The following is a 25143-nucleotide window of genomic DNA, read 5'->3' as shown; positions in this document are numbered from 1 at the left end:
GGGCTGAGTCTGGGAACCGGGACTGAGTCTGCAGGGCTGAGTCTGGGAACCGGGGCTGAGTCTGCAGGGCTGAGTCTGGGAACCGGGGCTGAGTCTGCAGGGCTGAGTCTGGGAACCGGGGCTGAGTCTGCAGGGCTGAGTCTGGGAACCGGGGCTGAGTCTGCAGGGCTGAGTCTGGGAACCGGGGCTGAGTCTGCAGGGCTGAGTCTGGGAACCGGGACTGAGTCTGCAGGGCTGAGTCTGCAGGGCTGAGTCTGGGAACCGGGCTGAGTCTGCAGGGCTGAGTCTGGGAACCGGGCTGAGTCTGCAGGGCTGAGTCTGGGAACCGGGGCTGAGTCTGCAGGGCTGAGTCTGGGAACCGGGGCTGAGTCTGCAGGGCTGAGTCTGCAGGGCTGAGTCTGGGAACCGGGCTGAGTCTGCAGGGCTGAGTCTGCAGGGCTGAGTCTGGGAACCGGGACTGAGTCTGCAGGGCTGAGTCTGGGAACCGGGCTGAGTCTGCAGGGCTGAGTCTGGGAACCGGGGCTGAGTCTGCAGGGCTGAGTCTGCAGGGCTGAGTCTGGAGGCCGAGCGCCCAGCCCCCCGCCACACCGTTCACAGGCCAGGGTGGCCCCCTGCCGGCGCCGTCTGTCTGTCTTCTGACCCAGCAGGAAACTAAGCACCAGCACCCACACCCAGGTGTTCCAGGGGCAAAGAAACCCAGAAGATAAGATCTCAGAGTCTAGACAGGATCCGTGTTGTGGGGCGGGCAGTGGCGCCCGACTGAGTGCCCACACGACAGTGCGCAAGGACCCGGGTTCAAGCCCCTGGCCCCCACCTGCAGGGGGGCAGCTTCGCGAGGGAAGGGGCGGGGAGGTGCTGTCCTGGCTCTTCTCAGTGTCTCTACCCAGTAATAACTAGAAAGACTTGACAAGGCGGCGGAGGGCTGCCTCTCCCAACCCAGATAGCTTCCAACTGCCTTGCCGCCTCCAACATCTGCTGGCCAGAGACGTCGGGTGCGCGGTGGCTGGCGCCCGGCCTGGGGGAGGTAGGGGGGGAAGGGAGAGGTAGAGGTGGAGGGAGTGGAGGTGGGAGGAGGCTCCCCAGGTGCTCTGCTTTCATCCGGCGCCCCGAGCCGAGGGATCAGAGAGAAGGCGGGCAGCCCCGAGCCTCCGGGGGACTCAGCACCGAGCACCCCGTCCTCGAGCCCCCGGGGGACCCCGCACCCAGCACCCGCGGCCTCGCACGTGTTGCGCCCTGGGAAGGGGGGGACGCCGACATTCGCGCAGGGCAGCAGCGCAACGACCTCTCAGCCCCCGGCACCCCTACCCCTCACCCCGCTGCGGCTCTCAGCCCCCGGCACCCCTACCCCCCTGAGACCCCTCACCCCCCAGAGCCCCCTTCACCCTCTCACAACCCTGCACCCACGTGTCACCCCCCAAGTCCCCCCTGCACCCACGCTGCACCCCTCCTACCCCTTCAATGCACCCCACCCCCTCAATGCATCCCCACCCCCACCCCTCCTACCCCCACCCCCTCACCCCTCTGCCCCCCGCACCCCTGACCCACCTGCACCTTCTCTGCACCCTGGAGCCGGAGGTGGCCGCTGCGGGAGGCGCAGAGTTCGGGGCGGCCTGCGGCGGACACCCAGCACCCACCTGCCCGGCCCGCGCCCCGCCGGGAAGCCGCCGACCAACCGCCTGCGCCTGGGGCCGCGCCCGCCGCGGGGAGGAGCCGCCCGGCCCGCCGGACAGAGGGACAGGTCGCCCCTGGCGGCCACCGGGGAAAGGGCTGCCCTGGGGAGGGGACGGGAGGGGAGGAGGGGGAAGGGCTGCCCTGGGGAGGGGACGGGAGGGGAGGGGAGGGAAGGAGGGGCGGGGGGAATAAGACGGGGGGGGGGGGGGGAAGGGGAGGGAAGGGGTTGCCGTGGGTCTGAGAGGGGAGGCAGGGGAGGGGAGGGGCTGCCCTGGTCCTGGGAGGCTGGAGCTGGCAGGTCCTGGCAGCGGAGACCCTGGGGGCCCAAGTGTGACTTCAACACCCTTCTGCAGCCTTGCAAGTGGCTCCGCTAAAAGCCACTAAAAGTCTCCGGGGCAAAGCACGAGGACCGGCGTGAGGATCCAGGGGACCAGCGTGAGGATCCTGGTTCGAGCCCCTGGCTCCCCACCTGCAGGGGAGTCGCTTCACGGGTGGTGAAGCAGGTCTGCAGGTGTCTGTCTTTCTCTCCCCCTCTCTGTCTTCCCCTCCTCTCTCCATTTCTCTCTGTCCTAGCCAACAACAGCAGGAATAGCGACAATAACAGCAACAAGGGCAACAAAGTGGGGAAATGGCCTCCAGGAGCAGTGGATCCATAGTGCAGGCACCCAGCCCAGCAATAACCCTGGGGGCCAGATAAAACAGTCATCGTCTCCCAGAAATTCTCACGAAAATCAACCTTTTTTTTTTTCTTTACTGGGTGATTAGTGGTTTACAGTTGACAGTAAAATACAGTAGTTGGTCCACGTGTAAAATTCCCCAGCTTTCCACCTCACACTCTAAGCCCCAGCATCATGTTGCAGGACCTGAACACTCCCCCCCCACCCCAGAGTCCTAGACTTTGAAACCTTTTTTTTTTTTTTTTTGATGAACAAAAGTATGAGAAAGACCCTTTGCTGCCGATGCTCTTGGTCTTTTCCAGTTAATGTCGCATCCCAACTGGGAGCAGAGAAACTCCCCCTCCAGTAGTTGACTTCAATGCTAATGCCAGTTAAACGCAAGCTGGGAAAATTAATATGTCTTGTAAATACCTTGATCCTCTGCTTTGGTTCTCTCTGTAGCAGAGAGAGAGCGAGAGAGACAGAGAGAGGCTAAGACCTTTGCTAGAAGACAGAAGGTGCAGAGAGAGGGCTTTGAGGTTCCGGTACAGGGTGATGGTGAAGGCCGCCAGCTGGGGAGAGTGCTCTGCAAGCATCTGTCTGGGGAGATGAGAACTCGCACCCATGTATTTATTGACCTGCATCTCAAAAAAATAAATAAAACATTGAAAAAGGGATGGGGAATAAAACGTCAAAGATTGAAGTAAAAGGGCACGGAAAGAGAGGGCCCAAGGATGCAGACCCCCAAGGACCTGAGTCACACTCCGACACTAGCCCACCTCTCACCATCTCCCCCAGTCTCCGTAACGTCAGCCTCCCTCCAAGCCCCCCACCCAGCGGCTAGAGCACCCAGGAAGAGGAACAAACGCTGTCCTGCGTCAGAATATGCTCCCAGCTGACCCTCCTTCACTGACAGTGGACACTAAGCCTGACCTCAGCATTAGGTTACTTTCTGGTATTTTGTTTGTTTGCTTTGCTTTGTTGGGAGTAAAGAGAGTTGGTTTGTTTTGCCATCAGGTCTCAAGTGGGAGTGCCCAGCAGACCAAAAAAAAAAAAAAAATGAGGATCCCCAGGGCCAGGCAGTGACACACCTGGTTAAGCTTACACACTACAGTGAGCAAGGACCCAGGTTCAAGCCCCTGGTTCCCACCTGCAGGGGGAAAGCTTCAGGAGTGGTAAAGCAGGGCTGCAGGTGTCTCTCTGTCTCCCCCCCCCCGTCTCCCCTCCATTCTCAGTTTATCTATATCTCTATCTAATAAATGAATAAATAGTTTAATAAAAAAGAAACCCCAGCCCCAACATCAGCCATTGCTGAGCAGTGCTGATTTAAGCCAAGACTGCGAGGCAGGGGTGACGCAGCAGACCTCAGCACACATCCTGAGTTGATGCCCAGCGTTGCAGGGCCAGAGTGATGCTCTTGTTTCCTCTCTTATCCCTCCTCCATAAATAAAAGTGAGAAAGAAGAAGAGAGAAGTTTCTTCTTTAAAAAAAGAGAGAAAGCGAGAGGAGAGACAACACAGAGCCCTCCCAGTGCTCCGGTAACTCGTGTGGGCTGGGCTCAGACCCGGGTCCTCTCCAGGGTCAGGTCTGTGTGCTGACCCCTCTGGCAGGGACATTTAAGAGAAGCGGATTTCCCGGCCTTTGCCAGAACTTCAAGATGCTAAGATAATAATAATTGAATAAATACTCTCTCCTTTTATCTCCCCTGAGTCTTTTTTACTTATTTTATTTATTTATTCCCTTTTGTTGCCCTTGTTGTTTTATTGTTGTAGTTATTATTGTTGTCGTCGTTGTTGGATAGGACAGAGAGAAATGGAGAGAGGAGGGGAAGACAGAGAGGGGGAGACAAAGACAGACACCTGCAGACCTGCTTCACCGCCTGTGAAGCGACTCCCCTGCAGGTGGGGAGCCGGGGTTCGAACCGGGATCCTTATGCCAGTCCTTGTGCTTTGCGCCACCTGCGCCTAACCTGCTGTGCTACCGCCCGACTCCCCCTGAGTCTTTTTTAAAAGGAGTAAAGAGCCGGAAAATCCAAGCAGAAGTCACAGGAGTCGTGGCCCCAGAAACATGCCTAAAACACTCCCTAGTTTCTCCCCACCAGAAGGTCTCTGTTCTCACCTGCTCTATTCCTCCTTTTTTGGTTCCTGTTTATTGTATAAATTTGTTGTTTTGTCCTGCTTTATATCTTAACGCCTTTCAGTCACCAAGTTGCAGATGCTGCCATGACGCCATCCTGACCTCCCCGGGCAGACACCCTCACCCATGTGTCCTGGAGCCTCCCCTCCCCAGAGCCGTGCCCCACTAGGGACAGACAGACACAGGCTGGGGGTGTGGGTCCACCTGCCAACACCCATGTCCAACGGAGAAGCCATGACAGAAGACAGAACTCCCCCCTCCTGCTCCCCATAGAGAATTTGGGTCCATACCCCCAGAGAAGGGGAGATGTTAGGGAGAGATGCCCAGAGGGCTCTGAACCCCAGTACTCTGTCAAGACTCAGAGAGAGAAGGGGAAAAGGGGAAAGACATTTGGAAGCGCCAATAGGCGTAGGTAAGACTTAGAAAGGAAGGGGGGCGGATGGTGGCGCACCTGGTTGAGCACACACATCACAGCACACAAGGACCTGGGTTCAAGCCCCCATTCCCACCTGCAGGGGAGATACTTCACAAATGGTGAAGCAGGGCTGCAGGTGTCTCTCTGTCTCTCTCCCTCTCTATCTCCCCCTCCCTTCTCAATTTCTCTCTGTACCCAGTAATAAATAAATTTGAAAAGTCACAATTATAAAGAAATCACTGAAATAAATAATTAAGAAAGGAACAGCTGTGATAAGCTATCCCCAAGTTCCTTCCTCACTCAAAGAAGCAAGCAAGCAAAGCTAGCAATGGCTCTGGCCCTCACCAGCTGAGGGCATACAAGCCCACAGCCTGCAATCTCCTTCCCTTCTCTCAAGCACCGAGCACAGTCAATATTTAAATAAGCACTTGACTTTCAACTTCCCGGAGTTCAAATATTAAGCCTTTTAACCTAAAAGGAAGCGTGTGAGTATGCGGGCCAGCGAGCTGTCGGCTGGGTCAGCAGTCCTTCACACTGAATCGATTTTTGCTGCTTCACATGTAGGTCGGTCACTCAAGACACTGAGATACTGTGAGACTTGGCTGGCAGCGTGCTGCTCTAGAATTCAAAGACTACACATTCGCAGGCCCCAGCCAAGGGACATTCCGCCAACAAGAAACCAGGCTGGTGGCCCAACAGCCCAGTGAGTATCCTGTCTGGTGTCCTGTCTGGTCTCTGCCTCATCTAACCCCCGCTCCTCCTCAGAGGCACCTCCGCACATCCCCTGTTCAGTGTTCCGCCTTCCACCACCCTCTGAACTCTGACAAAGTTCAGTTCCTGGCCTTGCCACACAGTTTAGCACATGACTGTGTTCACTGTCGTATGCTAGACAATTAGAGGCTCTTGTCCTCTGATCAGTTTGTAAGTTAAAGACACATTTAAATGAATGTAAGTCAGCCCAGTCATCTCCACAGCCCTAAGACTGAGTACACATTGTAGCGCATGCGCGGAGACCCTAACTCTGGAGTGTTAGTACTTATTTCTGTGAACCCTCATTTATACCGGAATGAACATGTGTGTCACCATATTCACACTTCAGTGAGGAGCTACTCCAAGTTCTGTCGCCTATTTAATTCTTTCCTGTTCTCTTCATCCTACGCTCTGCCCGTGTTGGAAGACCCACTCACTGCCAATCTATCGTCTAATCATACACACTAGGAAATGGCCAGTTCCTCCTCCTCCTCCTCCTCCTCCTCCTTCTTTCCAATAGGAAAATAATTTTATTTTCAGTAACATTCAAAGTATTAAATACTTTAAATGAACTCAAGGAGGCAAAAGGTCTTATAAACTGAAATGTTTATAAAATGTTGCCGGCATGCAAGGAGATACAATAAATGAAACACATCCTCTGTTCATGAGTTAGAAGACAGTGTTTTTTCCTTTTAAGTTTCTTATGTTACATTGCTACATATTCAATGTAAGTGTGAGATATAATATATTATGAAGCTTCAGGTATAAGTTTATTAAAGTCAATAGTTTAAAAATTATATAAAGCCCAATCAAAACAAAAAGCTGTTTTTTTGCAAACATAGAACTTCTGATAGTAGAAAGTAATAGATAACAGTGTGGATCAATATCAATAGATAACAGTCTGATCAATATCTTTGTGTTATCAGTTCTTAATTACAGAAATTTAGAACATCTGAATAGTCTGCACTAAATAGTGCTTCCTCTGGGTCTTAGTCCCCTAGAGTCAGTATTGTTAAGATGTCAGTATTACCCAAAACAATACACAGATTCAGTGCAAGTTCTATCTAAATTCCAATGACATTTTTTGCAAAAATGAGAGAGTCCCAAGTCCTGGCTCCTAGGAACATAAAATAGACATATGAGCCTCTTTTCACCCTAGGGTTCTTGATCTTTTTTTTTATTCCCTTTTGTTCTTGTTGTTTTATTGTTATAGTTATTATTGTTGCTGTCGTCGTTGTTGGATAGGACAGAGAGAAATGGAGAGAGGAGGGGAAGACAGAGAGGGGGAGAGAAAGACAGACACCTGCAGACCTGCTTCACCGCCTGGGAAGCGACTCCCCTGCAGGTGGGGAGCCGGGGGCTCGAACCGGGATCTTTACACCGGTCCTCGTGCTTTGCGCCATGTGCGCTTAACCCGCTGCGCTACCGCCCGACTCCCTTCTTTCTTTCTTTCTCTCTCTCTTTCTTTCTTTCTCTCTCTCTCTTTCTTTCTTTCTTTCTCTCTCTCTCTTTCTTTCTTTCTTTCTTTCTTTTTTAATAATGACCAACAAGACTGTAGGCTAAGAGGGGTACAATCCCACACAGCTCCCACCCCCAGAGCTCCCTGTCCCCTCCCCTCCACTGGAAGCTTCCCTGTTCTTTATCCCTCTGGGAGCATGGACCCAAATTCTCTATGGGGAGCAGCAGGTGGGAGTTCTGGCTTCTGTCATTGCTTCTCCACTGGACATGGGTGTTGGCAGGTGGATCCACACCCCCAGCCTGTGTCTGTCTGTCCCTAGTGGGGCAGGGCTCTGGGGAGGGGAGGCTCCAAGACACATGGTGAAGGCATCTGCCCAGGGAGGACAGGATGGAGTCCTAGTAGAATCTGAAACTGAGTGGCTGAAATATACACCATCACCTGGGGCCCCAGTCAGGAAGTCCTGGGGTTCCCACACAGACATGATGGGCCTAGACCTCTAACAGACCCCTCTCTCCACTGTCACTGGTCATCCAGGAACAACATAATGGGACCCTCAGTGGCCCCTATAGGACCTGGCCCTCAATGTGGACCAACTGCCTCATTCTCTTAAGGGAAGCTGGGTCAACATACTCAGGACACTTTCAGCAACAGTTTTCAGAAGAGAAGCTGAGAGGCGGAATGGGGCCCTGCAGACACTCCCAGAGCAGAAAGGATTACCCACCTGATGACGGACATGGTGGAGGCAGTGGCAGATGGGAGATTGTGGGCCATGGCCAAGGCTCCATTCCCAGGACCCAGACCTGTTGGTATCTGGGAGACAAAGCAGTATCCCTGAGAGAGATGGTTAGGTCTTCTTGAAAAAACACGGTAGGACAATTATTAGTACAAAAAATATATATAAATTGTTATCTACAACTACCAGTGCACACTAGTTCTGAATTCTTTTTAAATTTTTTATTATGTTTATTTATTTACTGGATAGAGACATTCAGAAATTGAGAGGATTGGAGAGAGAGAAAGAGGGAGGGAGAGAGACACCTGCAGCCCTGAGTCACGAGCTAATGAGGCTCCTCCCCCTGTAGGTGAGGACCAGGAGCTTGAACCTGGGTCCCTGTGCTCTGCAGTGTGTGCACTACTGCCTGGTCCCTGTGCTCTGCAGTGTGTGCACTACTGCCTGGTCCCTGTGCTCTGTAGTGTGTGCTCTACTGCCTGGTCCCTGTGCTCTGCAGTGTGTGCACTACTGCCTGGTCCCTGTGCTCTGCAGTGTGTGCTCTACTGCCTGGTCCCTGTGCTCTGTAGTGTGTGCTCTACTGCCTGGTCCCTGTGCTCTGTAGTGTGTGCACTACTGCCTGGTCCCTGTGCTCTGCAGTGTGTGCACTACTGCCTGGTCCCTGTGCTCTGCAGTGTGTGCACTACTGCCTGGTCCCTGTGCTCTGCAGTGTGTGCACTACTGCCTGGTCCCTGTGCTCTGCAGTGTGTGCACTACTGCCTGGTCCCTGTGCTCTGTAGTGTGTGCACTACTGCCTGGTCCCTGTGCTCTGCAGTGTGTGCACTACTGCCTGGTCCCTGTGCTCTGCAGTGTGTGCTCTACTGCCTGGTCCCTGTGCTCTGCAGTGTGTGCACTACTGCCTGGTCCCTGTGCTCTGCAGTGTGTGCACTACTGCCTGGTCCCTGTGCTCTACAGTGTGTGCTCTACTGCCTGGTCCCTGTGCTCTGCAGTGTGTGCACTACTGCCTGGTCCCTGTGCTCTGCAGTGTGTGCACTACTGCCTGGTCCCTGTGCTCTGCAGTGTGTGCTCTACTGCCTGGTCCCTGTGCTCTGTAGTGTGTGCTCTACTGCCTGGTCCCTGTGCTCTGTAGTGTGTGCTCTACTGCCTGGTCCCTGTGCTCTGCAGTGTGTGCACTACTGCCTGGTCCCTGTGCTCTGCAGTGTGTGCACTACTGCCTGGTCCCTGTGCTCTGCAGTGTGTGCACTACTGCCTGGTCCCTGTGCTCTGCAGTGTGTGCACTACTGCCTGGTCCCTGTGCTCTGCAGTGTGTGCACTACTGCCTGGTCCCTGTGCTCTGCAGTGTGTGCTCTACTGCCTGGTCCCTGTGCTCTGTAGTGTGTGCTCTACTGCCTGGTCCCTGTGCTCTGTAGTGTGTGCTCTACTGCCTGGTCCCTGTGCTCTGCAGTGTGTGCTCTACTGCCTGGTCCCTGTGCTCTGCTGTGTGTGCCCTACTGCCTGGTCCTTGTGCTCTGCAGTGTGTGCACTACTGCCTGGTCCTTGCATGCTCTTGGTTCAGATAATATTTCCTTGCAGTGTTTGCTAATCCTCCTGTAGAGACCCTCAGACTCTCCTCCTTTCCTTCTTCATACTACAGGGACATTGTGAGCTCTGAGGCCCAGCCCAGGGCTCTAGGAGACATTTCTGAGTCCGGTGGAAAGGAGAGCAAATGGGGAGGGTGCTGCTGCCTGATGACTCCTGCTGGTCTCATGGCCTTTAGCAAGGGAGGAAACTCCTGGCTTCAACTCCTTGTCTTCTGCCTGGGCACATCGCTTTAACTGGACGGTATTTATAACAGGGCCCAAGTGCGTTCACGACAGGTACAGTGAGTGGAGGAGAGGAGACTCAGACAGGAGAGTGTAGGAGGGCAGAAGACAAGACCGTTCACAGCCCCTGCAGAGCCGCGCCCATGCAGATGGGAGCCCCTGCCCAGGGGGAAGCACTGGGGAAAGGGCCTAAGGAGAGGAGCCTTGCCTGGCAGAGCTCTGTAAAGACCCTCCTCCCCCTCGCACCCTGGGGCTGGGGTGCCAGCTGGCTCTCCCAGAGAGCTGGGCTTCCTCTGTGTTTGGCTTTTGCTAATGCTGTGGGCAAGGGAGGGGAGAGTGATACTTGGATTTTTGTTTTTTCCCTATTAGAAACCAATATTTTTGTTCTTAATTCCATTTCATTTGGAGCTAAGAGAACGAATTTGATGGGATTTTTAAATCTCTTCTCCTTTTCCCTGATTTCACACCCCCACCTCCTTTTTCTTTAATTTTTATTATATTTATTTATTGGGTAGGAACAGTCAGTAATCGAGAGGGAAGGGAGAGATAGAAAGGAGGAGAGACAGAGAGACACCCGCAGCCCTGCCTCACCACTCGTGAAGCTTCCCCCCTGCAGGTGGGGACAGGGGGCTTGAAGCTGTGTCCTTGCGGCGCTGTGATGTGAGGGCTTAACCAGGTGTGCCACCACCCATTCCTGTCTCCTTTTTTTTTAAGCATATGTAGTAACATCAACAGAAAGTTCATTTGGAAAACTCATTCTTAGAAAATAACACAAAGCCTGTGAGTAAGTGTCCACCTCACAGAACATCAGTCTCTCAGTATAAAGAGTCGCATACTTCTTTTATACAATCGAAGTTCTACTAAGAAACAGGTTACAACTACCCGGGAGAAAAATGAAAATGCCAAGTGCAGACAAACTTGGACATACTGTTTGACTTTCCCCTTTGATACTCAGTGCATGACAAATCGTTTAAGCATAAGTAGATCTCACACCACAAGATCAAAGCACCAAGAGCAAAGTATCGTCAGTCGCACCAAACGTGTGTTTGCTTTTCTGTTAGCATCAAGATGTGACTGTTTCTCTTTAAGGTAAGCAGGCCTCCTGGCACAATGCTGATCCCAATCTGTGCACTTGGCAACAGAAAAGGGAAACATTTCATCCACTGTGGGGACCTGTTTCTCTCCAACCCAAGTGACCACCTTGAATTAAAGTTTATTTTGTCCTCTATAAATATAGCCAAGCCCAGTATTTCAGGTTTGAGAACTGAAAAGGAATGATCTGTGTTTGTGCACTGCACTGGTGAAAGCATAAGGTTTCAGGAAGGAGGCAGGGTAGTCAGACACATTTAAAAATCTAGAAAGGGGGTGTGGGAGGCAGGTAGCGTCATGGTTATGTAAAAGTGACTCTTGCCTGAGGCTCCAAAGTCCCAGGTTCAACCCCTCCACAACCAGCATAAGCCAGAGCTGAGCAGGACTCTGGTTTGAAAAAGAGAGAGAGAGAGAGAGACTGAAAAAATCTAGAAAGAACCTCTGTCCTCACTCCAAAATTACAGATTCACTGTGTCCACCAGGTCTGTACAACTCAGAGTGTCCTTGGTCGCTATGCGCGGCCAGGCTAAGAATATGCATGTCCACCCCAAGCTCGCTTCCTAAAGACGCGGAATCTCTTAGCCGCAGACATGAGGTGCACAGCCGCTTCTCACCAGGGAAAGGAGGCATCTTTGCTGACAAATGAGCATCAGCATCGTGCCCTCTGACCTTGCAAATCACAATCTGAATTAAGAGACAGTGATAAGTCAGCATTGGAAAAAGTCCTTATTTATTTGCTAGGACTGAAAGAAATCGAGAGAGAAGGGGAGACAGAGAGACACCTGCAGCCCTGTTTCACTGATTATGAAGTTCCCCCTTGCAGGTGGGGCCTGGGGGTGGGGAGGCCTGAACCCCAGACCTCACACATTGTAACGTGTGTGCTCAGCCTGGTGTGCCGCCACCCAGCCCCTGAAAGTCAGCACTGGAGCTGAGCTTGGGCAGTGCTCCCCATTGGATCTGAGCTTAGGAGTGCTCCCCATTGGAGCTGAGCTGGGAGTGCTCCCCATTGGAGCTGACTTGGGAAGTGCTCCCCATTGGAGCTGACTTGGGAGTGCTCCCCATTGGAGCTGAGCTTGGGAGTGCTCCCCATTGGAGCTGAGCTTGGACAGTGCTCCCCATTGGAGCTGAGCTGGGAGTGCTCCCCATTGGAGCTGAGCTTGGGAGTGCTCCCCATTGGAGCTGAGCTGGGAGTGCTCCCCATTGGAGCTGAGCTGGGAGTGCTCCCCATTGGAGCTGAGCTTGGGAGTGCTCCCCATTGGAGCTGAGCTGGGAGTGCTCCCCATTGGAGCTGAGCTGGGAGTGCTCCCCATTGGAGCTGAGCTTGGGAGTGCTCCCCATTGGAGCTGAGCTGGGAGTGCTCCCCATTGGAGCTGAGCTTGGACAGTGCTCCCCATTGGAGCTGAGCTGGGAGTGCTCCCCATTGGAGCTGAGCTTGGTAGCGTTCTCCAGACCAGCTCATCTGTCAGAGATACTTTTCTTGGAAATCTGAAAGCACCTATCTGCTACGGAGTTAGTACTAAAATATAAAAAGAACCCAAAAAGAAAAAAGAAATATATATATACACAATTTAAAGCAAGCAAAATTCACTGGTGTTTTGCACCAAAACCAAGGACTGGGGGTGGGTGGGGACGGTTCGGGTCCTGGAACCAGACGGTGGAGGAGCTTGAGTGTGATGTGGAAACTGAGACATGTGACACATGGACAAACGGTTGTATTTTACTGTCGACTGTAAACTATTGACCCCCAATAAAAATTTAAAAATAAACAAAACAGGCTGAAATCTTCACTAATTTTTTCCTTTTTAAAAAGATCTTATTTATTTATTTGTGAGAAATGATAGGAGAGAGAGAGAAAGAACCAGACGTCACTCTGGTGTATGTGCTGCCAGGAACTGAACTCAGGACCTCATGCCTGAGAGTCCAATGCCCTAGCCACTGTGCCACCTCCCAGACCACTTAATTTTTTTTTTCCAGAGAAAAAATACTAATGGCCCACAGTGGCCTCAAAAGATGCTTGCTGTACTCTGAGCAACAGAATAGTGGTCATGCAAACAGCTTTCATGGCTGAGGGCGCAAGGTCCCAGGTTCAATCCCCCATGGGGGCAAGGATGGTGGCATCACTCACCAGGGAAATGCCAGCCAACACCACTACCTGCTGACAGGAATGTGCTTAGAGATGGGCTGCAGGGCATATCAGCTGGGAGAGCCACTGCACAAAACAGTGTGGACGTGGGGAATTCAAACCTTTAAGAACTATGAAAAAAATATATAGCAAATACCACACTAGAAAAAGCAGAAGAAAAGGCTGGGCAGAGGTAAATACATCATGGTTCTGCAAAGAGACTCTCAAGCCTGAGGCCCCGAGGTCCCAGGTTCAACCCCACCCACCACTATTAACCAGAGCTGAGCTGAGCAGTGCTCTGGTAATAATAATAATAGAAAAAACAGAAAGGCTAATATTGACGGCACCGTGGACAGCAGCAGGAGAGCTCCACTCATGGTGAAAGAGTGCTGTGGTGTCACTTCTCTGTGTGTCTGTTTCTTTCTCTCACCTCCTCCCTCACTTGCTCTCTCTCTCTCTCTCCTTCTGGGAAAGAAATAATGAAAAGCTTGGCTCAGGGCCGAAGTGTCACACATACACCAGCTCGGCTTCCAGCACTGCCAGACAAAGGCTGTGCGAGGACACAGGTGCCGAGGTAGAGTGACGCGTGACCACGTGCTGCAGGGGTGCGAGTCCCACACCGCGTGGGACCCCTGTACAGGGAGCGGGTGGTTGCTGTCGCTCTGCCTTCACTGTCTCTCTCTCACTCACCATCTCTGTAAACAAAGCAGCATACCTGGAGTGGAGGGATCATGCATGTGTGGAGGGAAAACTAATGCACCGAGAGATCTTTTAAATTAAGGAGGAAAGAAGAACAGATAGGGAAATAGAGAAAATGCATGCTCAGATAGCTCCCAGAAAGGAAACAAAAGTGATTCACACACTCACACTCACACACAGTCACACACACACTCACACTCACACACACTCACATACACTCACACTCACACACTCATTCACACACACACACTCACACACACTCACACACACACACTCACACTCACATTCACACACACTCACACTCACACACTCACTCACACTCACACACATACACACACTCATACACACATACACACTCATTCACACACACATACACACTCACACACACTCACACACATACACACACATACACACTCACACAGTCATACACACTTACACTCACTCACACACACTCACTCACACACACACACCCACAAACACACACACACACCCCTTCCGGAGAGACATGTCGGTACCCAGCACAGCTCCGCGATCACGAGAACCCATGCACTCGGTGCTGGTTGTGCAGGGCTTATGATCACAGGAAAGGAAGAGCAGTCTACACGGACACACAGGAAAGCAGCCGAATAAATCGCAATATATTCACTCACCAAAATACTAACCAGCTGTCTCGAGTAGCAGATAGAACGCTGTGAGCTGATCTGGAGCTGTCTGCAGAATGCACTCGTAAGAGCAAGCGAGCAAGCACAGGATATATAGAGGACGCACTTCAGTGAGCTCTGTTCGAGTAGAACAAGAAGATATAAGAGAATGCACATGCGTGACGCACATGCAGTTGCTCATCTGTGCACAAAAATGAAAAGAAAGAAAGCGGAGATGAGAGAAACTAGCAGGGGTGGGAGGAGACGTGTTGGAAGAGTGCTGGGCAGCTAGGACACATATGGGGTGACAGGGCGAGGTGGTGGGGACTCGGATTCTTCAAACCATGTCGTGTCGTGTAGACCATAGACTGTGTTTAGTAATTCAAGATAGCTAGGATGCAGAGGGAGTCCCAAACAGAACCTAAATAGTAATTTAAGTGTTCTGAGAGCCAGGCGGTGGCGCACCTGGTTAAGTGCACACATTACAGTGCCCAAGGACCTGGGTTCAAGCCCCTCGTGCCCCACCTGCAGGGTGAAGCTTCACGAGTGGGGAAGCAGGGCTGCGGGCATCTCTCTGTGTCTCTGTGTCTATTTCCTCTCCCCTCTTGATGTCTATCTCTATCCAGCAATAAATAAATGATTTTTTTCATTTACCTGTACTACAGACAGAAAGTATAGTTACACTGTTGTGCATGTGGAAGAAAACAAGCAGAATAACTTTGCTTCCTGTAAGGTTAAAACAGTAAGAACGGCGGTAGCGCAGCGGGTTAAGCGCAGGTGGCGCAAAGCGCAGGGACCGGCATAAGGATCCCGGTTCGAGCCCCCAGCTCCCCACCTGCAGGGGAGTCGCTTCACAGGCGGTGAAGCAGGTCTGCAGGTGTCTGTCTTTCTCTCCTCCTCTCTGTCTTCCCCTCCTCTCTCCATTTCTCTCTGTCCTATCCAACAACGACATCAATAACAACAACAACAGTAAAAAAAAAAAAAAAAGAAAAAAACAAGGGTAACAGAAAGGGAAACAATGGCCCCCAGGAGCAGTGGATTCGTAGTGCAGGCACTGAGTCCCAGCAATAACCCTGGAGGCAAAAAAAAAAAAAGAACTACACAGATATGGCTCTATTCCTGGTCAATGTATTTCTCTGCGGGGTATTGAGTGTGAGTGTGAGTGTGTGTGAGTGTGTGTGAGTGTGTGTGAGAGTGTGTGAGAGTGTGTGTGTGTGAGTGTGTGTGTGTATGTGAGTGTGTGTGTGTGAGTGTGTGTGAGTGTGTGTGTGTGAGTGAGTGTGAGTGTGTGTGAGTGTGTGTGTGAGTGTGTGTGTGAGTGAGTGTGAGTGTGTGTGAGTGTGTGTGTGAGTGTGTGTGTGAGTGTGTGTGTGAGTGTGTGTGTGTGAGTGTGTGTGTGTGTGTGTGAGTGTGTGTGTGAGTGTGTGTGTGAGTGTGTGTGTGTGAGTGTGTGTGTGTGAATGTGTGTGAGTGTGTGTGTGAGTGTGTGTATGAGTGTGTGTGTGAGTGTGTGTGTGTGAGTGTGTGTGTGTGAGTGTGTGAATGTGTGTGAGTGTGTGTGTGAGTGTGTGTAGCTGGGCTTCACTCAGGGCCACTCGTTCATCCAGGTACAGAGACAGAAGGAGAGACAGAGAGAGGAGAGATCACAGCACCAGAGCTTCTTCCAGTGTTACAGCACTTCCCATGTGGTGCCAGGGCTCAACTCTGGGCCTGCTGCGTGGCAGGGCAGGGCAGGGCAGGGGCAGGGCAGGGCAGGGGAAGGGCAGGGCAGGGCAGGGGAAGGGCAGGGGCAGGGCAGGGGCAGGGCAGGGGAAGGGCAGGGGCAGGGCAGGGGCAGGGCAGGGGCAGGGCAGGGGCAGGCAAGGGCAGGGCAGGGGAAGGGCAGGGCAGGGGCAGGGCAGGGGAAGGGTAGGGCAGGGCAGGGGAAGGGCAAGGCAGGGGAAGGGCTGGGGCAGGCAAGGGCAGGGCAGAGGCAGGGCAGGGCGGGGCGGGGCTGGGCAGGGGCAGGGCAGAGAGGGCAGGCAAGGGCAGGGCAGGGGAAGGGCAGGGCAGGGGAAGGGCAGGGGAGGGGAAGGGCTGGGGCAGGGGAAGGGCAGGGCAGGGCAGGGCAGGCAAGGACAGGGCAGGGCAGGGCAGGGCAGGGCCGGCCACACTACCTCGCCCGCAAGCTGCTCCCCCTGCCGGGTAGTAGCGCTGTCTAAGGCTCCTGTTCCCTCCACGACCGAGCAGTCGGCTCAGGTCCCGCACGCGGTGCTCACGGCTGCACAGATCCCACGTGTGAACAGGGAGCGGCGACACCCGGACGCTCTGTGGCATCTCGCGGAGCCGAGGGCCGCCGGCAGCCCTCCTGAGGAATAGCCGCTCGCCCCGGCCCGCGTCCACCCACCTCCTCGCCTTAGCTCTCCCACTAGGAGGGCCTGAGACCAGGACTAACCAGACGCAATGAGCCACAGGCTCACACGTCAGAGCAAAGGGTTCGAGCCTCGAGTTCTCTGGAGACCAAAACCTGACTTCCTCCCCTTCCCCGGTACCGGCTCGTCCCACCCTGTCTGGCACTTGTCTCTTCAGAATTCAGCTCCAGAGAGCAAACACTGTCCCTGACAGACCGGCCGCCGGTCCCAAACAAGGCGGTTGTGACGCCGGGCGCCCACTGCTGCTTCTAGGGCTGTCTGGTCTTGTTCTTTGCTGATTCCTCACGCTGCTGGAGGTTCAGGCTCTATCCAGAGGCCTCTGAGTTTGCCTTCCTTATTTCTAGCTAGCTTTCACTGATAATAATCATTGACTTTTGTTTTAACCCGCCTTGTCAGCACAGCCATGACTTGCTATCTCGGCTGAAGTCTAAGTTTCATGGCTATGTGAGGCCATGGGAGGCTGAGAGGAAGGGTGTGACAGGGCAGGTCTTCCTCAGAGCGTCAAAGCTGTACTGCCACCTTGTGGTCTAAGGTGAATTGTCCCAAAGCGGGGTTGGAATTGCACGGGATCAAAATTCATTCTCTTATCCTACACTCTTGTCTATCAGTACAGGTCATTAATAACAAAAGAGAGACAGACAGACAGACAGACAGACAGACAGACAGACAGACAGAAGCTGAAACGTATGGAAACACAAAGCAGAACCTGGACTGGAGTTGGTGTACATGACAGCAGAGGACCTAGTGGGGGTTAGAGTCATGTGGAAAACTGAGATGTGACACGTGGACCGGCGACTGGATGTCACTGTCATGTGACTGAGATGTGACACGTGGACAGGCTACTGGATGTCACTGTCATGTGACCAACTGAAATGTGACACGTGGACCAGCTACTGGATGTCACTGTCATGTGAACCAACTGAGATGTGACACATGGACAGGCTACTGGATGTCACTGTCATGTGGAAAACTGAGATGTGACATGTGGACCGGCTACTGGATGTCACTGTTATGTGGAAAACTGAGATGTGACATGTGGACCGGCTACTGGATGTCACTGTCATGTGACCAACTGAGATGTGACACGTGGCCCAGCTACTGGATGTCACTGTCATGTGGAAAACTGGGATGACATGTGGACCAGCTACTGGATGTCACTGTCATGTGACTGAGATGTGATACGTGGACCAACTACTGGATGTCACTGTCATGTGGAAAACTGGGATGTGACACGTGGACCGGCTACTGGATATCACTGTCATGTGACTGAGATGTGACACGTGGACCGGCTACTGGATATCACTGTCATGTGACTGAGATGTGACACGTGGACCAGCTACTGGATGTCACTGCCATGTGACTGAGATGTGACACGTGGACCGATGTCACTGTCATGCAGACTGAGATGTGACACGTGGACCGGCTACTGGATGTCACTGTCATGTAGACTGAGATGTGACACGTGGACCGGCTACTGGATGTCACTGTCATGCAAACTGAGATGTGACACGTGGACCGGCTACTGGATGTCACTGTCATGCAGACTGAGATGTGACACGTGGACCAGCTACTGGATGTCACTGTCATGTAGACCATGAACCCCCCCACCAATAAAGAGGGGGAATCCATTCTCCACGGGCAAAAAGGGCGGCCTCCGGGAATATCTGGAGTGGGCAACGTGACCATTTCATGTGTGCACAGTAGAGGCTGACCCCGTGCAGATGATCCGTGCATCCAGGCTGAGCCACGACTCCTGCTGCGGTTGGAATGGGACCCCTCTTCTCCAGAGGACCAGCTCAGCGGCTTGCAGCAGTCAGCCTCGGCCCGGGACTGGCGCTGAGGAGTGAGCACTGGGCAGCCGGAAAGCGGTCAGCTGACTCACTGTGCCGCTCTAGGGCCTCGAGCAGGAGTCTGCAGTCACCAAGCTCCCTGCGAGGGAAGTGCAGGCTCTGAAGGGAGGCTGTGCAGGCACATGATGGCAGTGGGCTGCCGGCGAGGGGAGGGGAGGCCTTCCCGCAGAGGTGGGGGCAATCCCTGCCACAGAAACGTGGGGTTCAGCAACAGGAAGCACGAGGACAAACATGCTGGGGGAGGCGATTACTCAGCAGTAGATACCAGAGTGGCCTTGTTAATCCTTACTACATGCTCCTCACGATGTACAAAACCAGGAGTAAAAATTTGCTTGTTGGAGAACTACTCCTAACTACAAATAAAAGAAGCTTTCTAGAAGACATCAAGATAGAATGAAGCAGACCTGTCTAGGGACATAATATGGGGAGACAGATATGACATCATTTAGCTCCCTAAAATCTCTATTTCTTTTTTTTTAATGAATTATTCCTTTATTAAATCATTTGATTATTGTTCTTGACCTCCTTAAAATTATGTTGTTTGCATTCTTTTTTTAAATATTTACTTTTAATTCACTTTTGTTGCCCTTATTGTCTTATTGTTGTAGTTATTACTGATGTCATTGCTGTTGGATAGGACAGAAGGAAATGGAGAGAGGAGGGGAAGACAGAGAAAGGGAAAGAAAGACAGACACGTGCAGACCTGCTTCACTGCATTCAGAGACATACCCCATGGAACGCTACGCTGCAGTCAGACAGAATGCCCTCTACACCCCATGGGACGCTACACTGCCATCAGAGACTGAATGCCCTCTGTACCCCATGGAACACTACGCTGCATTCAGCAGTCGGAGACAGAATGCCCTCCATACCCCATGGAACACTACGCTGCAGTCGGAGACAGAATGCCCTCCATACCCCATGGGACGCCACGCTGCCGTCAGAGACTAAATGCCCTCCATACCCCATGGAACGCTACGCTGCAGTCAGAGACTGAATGCCCTCCATACCCCATGGAACGCTACGCTGCATTCAGCAGTCAGAGACAGAATGCCCTCTATACCCCATGGAACACTACGCTGCATTCAGCAGTCGGAGACAGAATGCCCTCCATACCCCATGGAACACTACGCTGCAGTCGGAGACAGAATGCCCTCCATACCCCATGGAACGCTACGCTGCATTCAGCAGTCAGAGACAGAATGCCCTCTATACCCCATGGAACACTACGCTGCATTCAGCAGTCGGAGACAGAATGCCCTCCATACCCCATGGAACACTACGCTGCAGTCGGAGACAGAATGCCCTCCATACCCCATGGAACGCTACGCTGCATTCAGCAGTCAGAGACAGAATGCCCTCTATACCCCATGGAACACTACGCTGCATTCAGCAGTCGGAGACAGAATGCCCTCCATACCCCATGGAACACTACGCTGCATTCAGCAGTCGGAGACAGAATGCCCTCCATACCCCATGGAACACTACGCTGCATTCAGCAGTCAGAGACAGAATGCCCTCCATACCCCATGGAACACTACGCTGCAGTCGGAGACAGAATGCCCTCTATACCCCATGGAACGCTACGCTGCAGTCAGAGACAGAATGCCCTCCATACCCCATGGAACACTACGCTGCAGTCGGAGACAGAATGCCCTCTATACCCCATGGAACGCTACGCTGCAGTCGGAGACAGAATGCCCTCTATACCCCATGGGACGCTACGCTGCAGTCAGAGACAGAATGCCCTCCATACCCCATGGAACACTACGCTGCAGTCGGAGACAGAATGCCCTCTATACCCCATGGGACGCTACGCTGCAGTCAGAGACAGAATGCCCTCCATACCCCATGGAACACTACGCTGCATTCAGCAGTCGGAGACAGAATGCCCTCCATACCCCATGGAACACTACGCTGCATTCAGCAGTCGGAGACAGAATGCCCTCCATACCCCATGGAACACTACGCTGCAGTCAGAGACAGAATGCCCTTTATACCCCATGGAAACTATGCTGCAGTCAGAGACAGAATGCCCTTTATACCCCATGGAACACTACGCTGCAGTCAGAGACACGGAATGCCCTTTGCATTGTGCAATGGATTAAGCGCATTTGGTTTGAAGCGACAGTAAGTATTCGGGTTCGAGTCCCCGGCTCCCCACCTGCAGGGGAGTCTGTAGGTGTCTGTCTTCCCCTCCTCCCTCCATTTCCCTCTGTCCTATCCAACAAGGATGACAACAGCAGCAGCAATAACTACAATAAAAAACAAGGGCAACAAAAGGGAAAATAAATACAAAAAAAAATTTCAGATTCTATTCAGTTTTATAAGAATGACCTAGTTTGGCCAAGGCACAGGCACCTTCTACAGTATCGTGCTGAGATGAGGGGGCGGCCGTGGGACGGCCAGTTGAACACACGTCGCCACGTGCTGGAACCAGCTGCGACCAGGGTTGGAGCCCCCACTCTCCACCTGCAGGGAGGGGAAGCTTTACAGTGATGGAGCAGGTCCCCAGGTCTCTCTCCTGTCTCCCCCACTCCTCTCAATTTCTGTCCTGTACAGAAAAATAGAAAAGTTGAAAGTGGCCAGCGGGAGCAGTGGATGTGTAGCACTGGCTCGAGCCCCAGTGCAACCCGGGGGCAGCAAGCCGACGGTGGTCAGGACAGAACCCCGTGGGCCAGAACTTACCTGTCTGCTTTCGAGGAAGACAGGTGTCCCTGTCCCCGCCTTGACCAGTCCTGCTCCAACCTCCCAACACAAGGCCCTTAGGCAAAGTCTAAGCACTTTCTTCCCAGCCTCCCATCCCGTGTCCCTGCCAAGGACTCGGGGAGCCTTCCGGGAAGGGGTGGGTCTGCTCAGAGAGAGTGGCACAGGGCATCACGCCCTCAGAGGACTCGGGGAGCCTTCCGGGAAGGGGTGGGTCTGCTCACTCTGAGAGTGGCACAGGGCATCACGCCCTCAGAGGACTTGGGGAGCCTTCCGGGAAGGGGTGGGTCTGCTCAGAGAGAGTGGCACAGGGCATCACGCCCTCAGAGGACTCGGGGAGCCTTCCGGGAAGGGGTGGGTCTGCTCACAGAGAGAGTGGCACAGGGCATCACGCCCTCAGAGGACTCGGGGAGCCTTCCGGGAAGGGGTGGGTCTGCTCACAGAGAGAGTGGCACAGGGCATCACGCCCTCAGAGGACTCGGGGAGCCTTCCGGGAAGGGGTGGGTCTGCTCACTCTGAGAGTGGCACAGGGCATCACGCCCTCAGAGGACTCGGGGAGCCTTCCGGGAAGGGGTGGGTCTGCTCACAGAGAGAGTGGCACAGGGCATCACGCCCTCAGAGGACTCGGGGAGCCTTCCGGGAAGGGGTGGGTCTGCTCACTCTGAGAGTGGCACAGGGCATCACGCCCTCAGAGGACTCGGGGAGCCTTCCGGGAAGGGGTGGGTCTGCTCACTCTGAGAGTGGCACAGGGCTTCACGCCCTCAGAGGACTCGGGGAGCCTTCCGGGAAGGGGTGAGTCTGCTCACAGAGAGAGTGGCACAGGGCATCACGCCCTCAGAGCACTCGGGGAGCCTTCCGGGAAGGGGTGGGTCTGCTCACAGAGAGAGTGGCACAGGGCATCACGCCCTCAGAGGACTCGGGGAGCCTTCCGGGAAGGGGTGGGTCTGCTCACTCTGAGAGTGGCACAGGGCATCACGCCCTCAGAGGACTCGGGGAGCCTTCCGGGAAGGGGTGGGTCTGCTCAGAGAGAGTGGCACAGGGCATCACGCCCTCAGAGGACTCGGGGAGCCTTCCGGGAAGGGGTGGGTCTGCTCACTCTGAGAGTGGCACAGGGCATCACGTCCTCAGAGGACTCGGGGAGCCTTCCGGGAAGGGGTGGGTCTGCTCACAGAGAGAGTGGCACAGGGCTTCACGCCCTCAGAGGACTCGGGGAGCCTTCCGGGAAGGGGTGGGTCTGCTCACAGAGAGAGTGGCACAGGGCATCACGCCCTCAGAGGACTCAGGGAGCCTTCCGGGAAGGGGTGGGTCTGCTCACAGAGAGAGTGGCACAGGGCATCACGCCCTCAGAGGACTCGGGGAGCCTTCCGGGAAGGGGTGGGTCTGCTCACAGAGAGAGTGGCACAGGGCATCACGCCCTCAGAGGACTCGGGGAGCCTTCCGGGAAGGGGTGGGTCTGCTCACAGAGAGAGTGGCACAGGGCATCACGCCCTCAGAGGACTCGGGGAGCCTTCCGGGAAGGGGTGGGTCTGCTCACTCTGAGAGTGGCACAGGGCATCACGCCCTCAGAGGACTCGGGGAGCCTTCCGGGAAGGGGTGGGTCTGCTCACAGAGAGAGTGGCACAGGGCATCACGCCCTCAGAGGACTCGGGGAGCCTTCCGGGAAGGGGTGGGTCTGCTCACTCTGAGAGTGGCACAGGGCTTCACGCCCTCAGAGGACTCGGGGAGCCTTCCGGGAATGGGTGGGTCTGCTCACAGAGAGAGTGGCACAGGGCATCACGCCCTCAGAGGACTCGGGGAGCCTTCCGGGAAGGGGTGGGTCTGCTCACTCTGAGAGTGGCACAGGGCATCACGCCCTCAGAGGACTCGGGGAGCCTTCCGGGAAGGGGTGGGTCTGCTCACTCTGAGAGTGGCACAGGGCATCACGCCCTCAGAGGACTCGGGGAGCCTTCCGGGAAGGGGTGGGTCTGCTCACTCTGAGAGTGGCACAGGGCATCACGCCCTCAGAGCACTCGGGGAGCCTTCCGGGAAGGGGTGGGTCTGCTCACTCTGAGAGTGGCACAGGGCATCACGCCCTCAGAGCACTCGGGGAGCCTTCCGGGAAGGGGTGGGTCTGCTCACTCTGAGAGTGGCACAGGGCATCACGCCCTCAGAGCACTCGGGGAGCCTTCCGGGAAGGGGTGGGTCTGCTCAGAGAGAGTGGCACAGGGCATCACGCCCTCAGAGGACTCGGGGAGCCTTCCGGGAAGGGGTGGGTCTGCTCACTCTGAGAGTGGCACAGGGCATCACGCCCTCAGAGGACTCGGGGAGCCTTCCGGGAAGGGGTGGGTCTGCTCACTCTGAGAGTGGCACAGGGCATCACGTCCTCAGAGGACTCGGGGAGCCTTCCGGGAAGGGGTGGGTCTGCTCACAGAGAGAGTGGCACAGGGCTTCACGCCCTCAGAGGACTCGGGGAGCCTTCCGGGAAGGGGTGGGTCTGCTCACAGAGAGAGTGGCACAGGGCATCACGCCCTCAGAGGACTCAGGGAGCCTTCCGGGAAGGGGTGGGTCTGCTCACAGAGAGAGTGGCACAGGGCATCACGCCCTCAGAGGACTCGGGGAGCCTTCCGGGAAGGGGTGGGTCTGCTCACAGAGAGAGTGGCACAGGGCATCACGCCCTCAGAGGACTCGGGGAGCCTTCCGGGAAGGGGTGGGTCTGCTCACAGAGAGAGTGGCACAGGGCATCACGCCCTCAGAGGACTCGGGGAGCCTTCCGGGAAGGGGTGGGTCTGCTCACTCTGAGAGTGGCACAGGGCATCACGCCCTCAGAGGACTCGGGGAGCCTTCCGGGAAGGGGTGGGTCTGCTCACAGAGAGAGTGGCACAGGGCATCACGCCCTCAGAGGACTCGGGGAGCCTTCCGGGAAGGGGTGGGTCTGCTCACTCTGAGAGTGGCACAGGGCTTCACGCCCTCAGAGGACTCGGGGAGCCTTCCGGGAATGGGTGGGTCTGCTCACAGAGAGAGTGGCACAGGGCATCACGCCCTCAGAGGACTCGGGGAGCCTTCCGGGAAGGGGTGGGTCTGCTCACTCTGAGAGTGGCACAGGGCATCACGCCCTCAGAGGACTCGGGGAGCCTTCCGGGAAGGGGTGGGTCTGCTCACTCTGAGAGTGGCACAGGGCATCACGCCCTCAGAGGACTCGGGGAGCCTTCCGGGAAGGGGTGGGTCTGCTCACTCTGAGAGTGGCACAGGGCATCACGCCCTCAGAGCACTCGGGGAGCCTTCCGGGAAGGGGTGGGTCTGCTCACTCTGAGAGTGGCACAGGGCATCACGCCCTCAGAGCACTCGGGGAGCCTTCCGGGAAGGGGTGGGTCTGCTCACTCTGAGAGTGGCACAGGGCATCACGCCCTCAGAGCACTCGGGGAGCCTTCTGGGAAGGGGTGGGTCTGCTCACAGAGAGAGTGGCACAGTGTATCACGCTAGCTGGAGGGGCAGGGATGGGTTATGGCGAAGACAGCGGATTATGAAGACGCCAGCTTATACTGACTAAAGCATTTAAACCTTTCCTCGTTTTGCTTTGAATCTTCAGCAGGGTTGTTGCTGGGGCTCCGTGCCCTGTGAACCCACCACTCCCGGCAGCCATTTTCCCTTTTCCTATGTTCATTATTGGGACAGGAATTGAGAGCACGCAGACAGCTACAGACATGCTCACCACTCACGGAGCAGCTCCCCTGCAGGGGGGAGCAGAGGCCTGACCAGCTGCGCCACCACCCGGTCACCAGCTTTTTTTTTTTTTTATAAACATTTTCATTTATTTATTTGTGTGTATGAGAGAAGGGGAGGGGGAGATGGAGAGGGAGGGAGAGGAGACAGGGACCTGAGCACTGCTGACTTCTGGTTTATGGTAGTGTGTGCATGGGGAGGGGGGGTTTTGAACCTGGGTCTTTGGAGCTTCAGGCATGAGAGTCTCTTTGCAGAACCATGATGCTACCTCCCCACACACCTTCCCTAGTTTTTAAGTTCACTTACA

General features: G+C 54.5%; 2 protein-coding genes across 3 annotated transcripts in view; one reads left to right on the top strand and one right to left on the bottom strand.

Moving 5' to 3' along the window:
* ARHGEF28 (Rho guanine nucleotide exchange factor 28) overlaps nucleotides 1-1650 on the bottom strand; it is a 205956-nt gene extending 204306 nt beyond the window's left edge. Inside the window, exon 1 of the mRNA XM_060201017.1 lies at nucleotides 1546-1650. The gene's annotated coding sequence lies outside the window, so the exon portion shown is untranslated. The remainder of the gene's footprint in view (nucleotides 1-1545) is intronic.
* ANKRA2 (ankyrin repeat family A member 2) overlaps nucleotides 1-25143 on the top strand; it is a 240435-nt gene that overhangs the window by 181648 nt on the left and 33644 nt on the right. The window lies entirely within an intron of this gene.

The sequence above is a fragment of the Erinaceus europaeus genome, chromosome 11 (genome assembly GCF_950295315.1).
Source record: "Erinaceus europaeus chromosome 11, mEriEur2.1, whole genome shotgun sequence".
In the NCBI taxonomy this organism is placed as follows: Eukaryota; Metazoa; Chordata; class Mammalia; order Eulipotyphla; family Erinaceidae; genus Erinaceus; species Erinaceus europaeus.
This window is presented reverse-complemented; position numbering and strand designations above follow the sequence as displayed.